This window comes from Aplidium turbinatum, chromosome 3 (assembly GCF_918807975.1).
Source record: "Aplidium turbinatum chromosome 3, kaAplTurb1.1, whole genome shotgun sequence".
NCBI classification, from domain to species: Eukaryota; Metazoa; Chordata; class Ascidiacea; order Aplousobranchia; family Polyclinidae; genus Aplidium; species Aplidium turbinatum.
Window position 1 is genome coordinate 14,725,655 of NC_137474.1, and position 7,199 is coordinate 14,732,853.

Here is a 7,199-nt window from a genome sequence, read left to right on the forward strand (position 1 = left end):
ATGACTTTCGCAAATGCTTGATATACTTGTGGAGCTGAAAATTACAGCATAAAATTGACTTTACCTATGCTGATTGAGAAAATAACATTGAGTTAACTAGACATTATAAAGGTGATGTTCAAAAGCTATGGAGATGCACCGTACCGGTAATAGATGCAGAGTGTTGCGGCAGAGCATAGACAGCAACATAAAAAAGCAAAATGACCTAAGGAGCCGGTACACAACATCTGGGCGATGGCCAAAGTGGGTGACTGTAGTGAAAGTTTTGCCGTTTGGGACAGTGGTGACCTACCAGTAGGCTACCATATATATATAATTTTATCTAGTTGCTTTGCAGCATTACCGAGATAACTTAGATTGGTGGTACTGAAATATAACAAAATATGGTTTTGCTGTCTCGTGCCATACTCTGCTAAATTTACTACTGAACTTATCTTTTTCTACACACAGATATCAAAAATCCCATGCAGATATCAATCAACAAACAAATGGATTTGTCCAAGGCGGATTTGTCGCGGGAAAGTCTCATTTGCTTGATTTGAGGTTAGAGTTGCCAGATTTTAGTTTTCTTCTAACCAGCGTCAAGGGTCTGCAGGGGTCTAGGATTTTATTAAATGTTCATAATCCTCAGATGACAGCAGAACCGCTGCTGGCGTAACTACGCTCTGATGACATATAGGTAACGAAATGAGTCTCAAGGAACTTCTTTATTTGTGAGTTCGAACAGCAGAATTTAGAACACCAATTTTTAAAATGAATAAAAAAATAACAGTAACCTTGTGGCGTTCCCCTTTACAATTCTGCCTGCGTCTGAATAGTTCTGTCCGCTAGAGGCGCCAAGGGCGACCCTCCCCCGCAACCTCTCAAGTACATGTAGCTCCACACTAAGGGAAATTTACATGACTTTTTATTTCTTTAAAAGTAATGCCTAAAAAGACATTATTGTTCAAAAAAAAACTCTAAAAATACATTATTGAAAGTAACTACGGACAGTGGCCACTGGCCAGCGTTTCGATATCTTCAGCATAGTATAGTGAAAAGTTTTCTTAAAGTTTTGAGATGGTTTGTAAGAATAAATTTAAAATTAAAAAGTACATAAAAACTCTTATGTAAGTCTCGATAAGTTGGTTTTCAATATGTAGGTCTAAGTTTGTTATATGTTTTAAGAAGCTTCAACGTGCAGTCGAATGTATAAAAGTAGTTTCAATAGTTTTGATAGCATAGATAAGATATAGCAAGATAAGCAGTGTGCTCCAACTCTTGGTTATTTCGGGCCCTGTGTGGAATATGCTTTGCGGGCCCCAATGACAATGATCCAATTTAGTAGCGTAGCTAGGTATTTTGAAAGGGGAGGGGGTTGACGCCTGACGGTCGAAGCCTGATGGCGTGTTCGCCGAAGGCGACAGCCAGCGGCGGGGGACCTCCCCAGAAAATTTTGAAAAATTACTTTGAATTTGGTGCATTCTGAGAGCATGTTCAAAAAAAATTTGGGTATGAATAATACTGTAAAATGGTGATGTCCGGTGGCATAGCAAAAGGATAAGACCATGTTTTCTTTGGCATTTTTCGGAAATAAAGCTTTTTTCCATTGGAAGTGACAAAAATTACTGCACTTTCTGAGTAAATTGCGGGCCCTGTGCGATCGCACGGTTTGCACACCCCAAAGACCGGCACTGCTTATGGGCTTCAGTTTCAAGATTGATTTCAATCAGTTTTTTTTATTCTATTTGTAATCAAGACCAATCTTAGGCTAGGGGAGGTAGGGGACCTATGGAACCAAATTCAATTTTTTTGAAATTTAGCGATAAATGTCAGCACACGTTGGCCAAAGTAGTGTTTATCTAATACTGCAGTCCACGCTCTACCTAACTGCGAAAAATAAGAAGATTTCAATAACTATTTGTTATATTTTTTTATATATTTAAAACGTGACTCAAGTGTTCCATAGGTCCCCACGGATGGGGACCTATGGGACATGGTCGGGGACCTATGGAACACGCATTTTTAGAAAAATATTGTTAAAGGTGCTGTACAATTAACTTGATTTTTACTTTTAATATCACTGTTTCTTCTGTTTATTAGAGCATACAGAGATTTTGCGACAATAGGTTGTAATTACTGGACAATAAATGCACAAAATAAAATCAAAAGTGAAGAGTATTTGTCAGTTACAGATTTACAATCCATAATGTGCAAGATTTCCTTCAAACTTAAAAATTCCAGACAGACGTTTTGTAGCAGCACAAGGTATTGGCGCAGACAGAATACGAACGATGTCAGCACCTTTTACTGATGCCAGGTCATCTTCCTCTGGAAACAAAAAACCACCCGTAATCTTCTGAGAGCGCTTCATATATTTGACATCAAAATCACCATCATCATCTGGTCCATCTGTAATAACCGCTATAAAATTTTGGTGTCGTTTTCCGTTTGTGAATACCTTCACGATGATGTGATCGCCAACTTTTACAAGATCTGCAAGCGACTCTTGGCCACAATCTTCTGCTGTTTGCCTTTCCTGGTAATCGCTGTCTTCAGCGCTTGATGATTCCTCATCATATTCAGTGTCGGAATGGAGAGACATGGCCAGATCACTGTCGCTACTGGAAGAGAGCTGCTGTGCTCGTTTAGTAAACACTGACACTTTGGCTCGATTGGAAGACACTGGTACTTTTTTCTTTCGCAGTGATGAAATCCTTTCTTTCTCTGGAGTGTCAGTGATGATGGCTGTTTTTGATTTCGTTCTGGTACTTCGCTTTGCTGTGGATGACACTCTCGGATAAGGCAGAATAGACGTTAGGAGAGTTTCATCATCAATTTCAACATCGGTTGCCCAAATGCCATCGGATAAATTATTAGCAGGAGTTCCTTCTTCAAGTGGAATGTCAGTGACAACTGAAGGCAAAAAAACATCATCTGGGAAAATGTCTGGATTAAAAGGATATATTCCCGTAGCTCTAAAAGAAGAAACAATGTTTTGAATTGAGAAAGCTCTGGCAAAAGCTTGCCCAGACAGTTCGGCTGTCTCGTAAATAGTAACTGGGCGTCCACTGTGCTGGCTCAACCACGAGTTGATAAAAGAGCCATAATATTTTTTAAAAGGGCCGTACACACAAACATCCAGAGGCTGCAGTTTGTGGCTACAATGCGGTGGGAAAGTAAGCAACGACAACCCGTTTTCTTTGGCAAGGTCAATAGCTTCTAGAGAAATATGGCTAACATGGTTATCCATTAAAAGCACTCCAGGTTTGCTTTTGGAGATGTTCATATGTTCAATAAAATGAGCTAAAGCTTGTGGAAATAATTCGCTATTCATCCATCCGGAGTTACATGCCAATCCAAGGCTTCCCGGAGGAGCACCTTTTAACATACGATCTTGAAAATGAACCCTGGGAAATATGTAGACAGGAGGAAGAGCATGTCCTGTAGCGCTAATGCAACAGCACATGGTCACATTAACGCCACGTTCAGCAGAAGAAATTCGGCTGACTTGCTTTATGCCTTTCTGTGCAAGAACTTTACCAGAGCTCACAACAGTGGACATGCCAGTTTCATCTAAATTAAAAATATTTTGAGGAGGAACAGAGCTAAGACCACGGAACAATACTTCCTTCAAGTTTTCAAAGAACGCATTTACAGCAATTCTGTTGAACCCCATAGTACGAGCTAAGCTTGTTGATTCAGGATGTCGAAGACTTGTGTTTCCAGCTCTTTTTCTGAATCCACGAAGCCAGTCTTCACCGGCAGCCTGGTGAACCTCCCAACTTTTAGGAATCGCTAACTGTTTCCTCACTGCAAATTTGAAAGCTAATTGCCTGATTTTGATTTTAGAAAGGCCGTAGAACATCTTTGAAGATTGCGTGATGTATTTCAATAACGTCTGTTCTTCCTCTTCAGTGAAAATCTAAAAATAAATATCGATTTTAAAAATTCAGTAGGTCTTTAACTCTTTATGCTAAAATGGTAGGCCTATACAGGAGAAAGCTCACGCTATCAAAGTCTTTTAGCATTACAACTGTGTGATAATTTTGCTTTTACTTTATGCTAAAATTATGATAGATCCGCAATAATGTTAGCTAGTTTCGTTAATAAAACGGTTCGGTGGCTTAGTGGTTAGTGCGCCCGCCTCTGAATCGGTAGGCATGGGTTCGATACCTTGTCGGGTCATACCAAAGACTTTTTAAAAATGGTACTGAATCTAATTCCTGCTTGGCACTGAACAATGGAGTGGATTCGGGTAATAATGTACTCAGTTGCGCCTCTATACGGCTGCATTGACACTGTCTGTTTTGTAAAGCGCTGAGGAGCAACGCATTCTGCGATGGATACAGCGCTATATAAAAACTAACATTATTATTATTAATATGCTTTGGTGATATTTACCTGTTTAGTTACCATGCTTTGCTTGGAAATTTCTTCTGTACCATGCTCTCTTGCTTGTCGAATGTATCTTGAGAGAGTCGTTTTGGGCACACCATAAACAGCTACAGCACCTCTAAGAGTTTGACGTTTATCGATAACATCTTTCACAGCTAATTTTAGTTGCTCGTCAGTAAACAATCTTCTCATGTTCTTACTTTTTTTGAAAGTTGGCATTGTTGAAAAGTATTTATAAGGGCACCCACAATAATTTATTGATATATCTGAACAAAGTCAACAAATAAACAACAAGCAACATCGCCTCAGTTAGGGACCTATAGACCACTGCCCCATAGGTCCCCACCCCATGGTGGACCATAGGTCCCCAGGCAGCCATTTTTAATTGTACACTCAGATTAGCACTAACGATCAGACTAGCAGCTATAACCTTGATGGTAAACAGTAAACAGCTCAAATAAGCTTTCGATATAACTACAAAAGCTTTCTGAAAATTCTTGTTGTGATTGCTAAACTTCAAAAAATAATGACCTGTCGATTTCTACTTTCATGCCCTAAAAAAACGTTTTAACGATGAAGAGGTAACTTTCGCTGCTGCTAGCCAAACTAACATGTGCTGACAAGAAAGAGAGACATCTCGGTTCCACAACATAAATAGCGCAGCAAAACGGACACTAGATGGCGAAATATTCCAATGGTTCCATAGGTCCCCTATCTCCCCTACTCTTTTTTGTTCCAATGTTACAAGTTGGAGCGCCGTTCTCTGTTCATCCCCACCACTACCACCGCATTTGGGATGTCGTTGCACTGCTGCAGCTGTAGGCTATGTGGTTGGCTCATTTTTAAATAGTGCCGCTACATATTTCAGCTCTGCTTTTAATACCCGAAGGATTTGAGCTGTTCAATAAAACCCTTCGTTTTAGTACACAAAACACAAAACGTCAGAAAGTTTCGGAAATAAGCCGGCGATAAAGTAGGCTACGGTACTTTTCTAGTAGGCTTATCGCTGCCTAGGCTAGTTTCTTTGAGAAAAGATCGTGCAACTTTTCAAAAGCGTTTGAAAAACAGTTTTTTTAACCGTTCCATTCGGCAAATTGGTTACATTGATTAACCACTGACCAGTGACCAGGCCGCTCCACCAATCTTCTAAGCAGCGGACCGGACAAAACAAATGAGCATGACGTCTTTACCGCTAACGTGACATGAGTGAAGACATAGACTATAGTGCTTTAACGTGAATCCTGGCCAAAATAGTCCAGTCGTTGAAGGGTTTTACCTTGACTTAATTGGTGTAAAGCTGAAATTTTGCACATTGGTTCTGTTCATTGTGTACAATGACCAAAAAAAAATCCCCGTGAAAATTTTTTTGGGAAAAAAGTTATCCGCTATTTTCGAAATTTCGCCATTTTTTTTTTTAAATGGCGCATGTACAAATTGTACATATACTGAATTATTCAATTTTTATGAAATTATTACACTTACGGTGTTGGTGCTCATTTAAAAGTAAATTTCATACTGCAATTATTTCGCATTGGCCAAGTTTTGGTCCGCCGTGATTGCCTGAGGAAGTTTGCGGATACATGGAAAAAGGGTTCAGGGAAAATGCCTGCAAAGAAATTACGATCTGTGACAAGGAAATTCAAGCTTCTGAAGCCTCCAGTATACTGCATCAAAAGGGTGATGATAGGATTAATGCTGCCAGTACTAATAGAGGGGACAACATTGTTGCGACAGCTGGTCGAAAAGTACACATAGACTGTCGTAAACGTTACACCAATTGGGCTCGCAGTCGAGAGCATGCATGTTCGACTCCAGCCACCCGAGTGTGATATAGAAACTGGAAGGCAGTCAGTTTGTGACAACAGAGTCGGACATGAATGCGGCCCCAGATGCCCTCTTATAGATTATCTACTGCAACTGCCTGTAGCACTGCCAGGTGTAGCTGTAGGCACAATAATCTACCCTGTACCTCAGCATGTTGACAGTGCAACTTGATGCCTGTGACAACACGTAGGCTACAATCAGTCATTACTGAATGAAGATGATGACCAGGACTTATTAAGCAACTGAATGTAAATAACTTTATAAGTGGTGTTTGATTCTTGTACTGCCAGTGTTTCACTATTGGTTTTGTTTCATATAAGTCTGTCCATTAAACTAATGAGTTAATTTCACTTTGATTTGTTTTAATGAATTCTTTACCACCTTAAACCCAGGAATAGACGCCAGAATTAGAGCTCTAGCATGAATATTAAGTGAATTATTGTCATTATACTGTTTTGGCGGCCATCTTGAAAATGACAACTTTCCGGTGCTCTGACTCTCCTAGATTTTTAATATATTATTCTTGATGATAAATACTAGAAAAAAAACGTTGGAAAACCTTTTTTGGGGTCAAATGTTGACCATATATTGACCTGACTATAAGTGAACAAAATTATCGTTTTTGGAACTGCAGTAGCCTATTACACATTAGCGTAGGCTAATATATAATATTTTGTTAATGTCACTTCGTTTAAAGCCAAATATAGTTATTATTGAGTAGGCTACCTACTTGCTTATTAATTGTGACAATAATAATATAATATTTTAAAGAAGCCGTCGATACTTCGAAAAAATATTCAAATTTTGTTTATTCGCCAATTTGAGAAAAAAAATGGCGGATTTTCAAAAATAGCGGATAACATTTTTTTCCGAAAAGATTTTCACGGGTTTTGTTTTGGTCAATTACACACTGAACAGAACCAATGTGCAAAATTTCAGCTTTACACCAATTAAGTCAAGGTTCGGCCCCTTTTTTCGCTTCAACGACTGGACTAAAA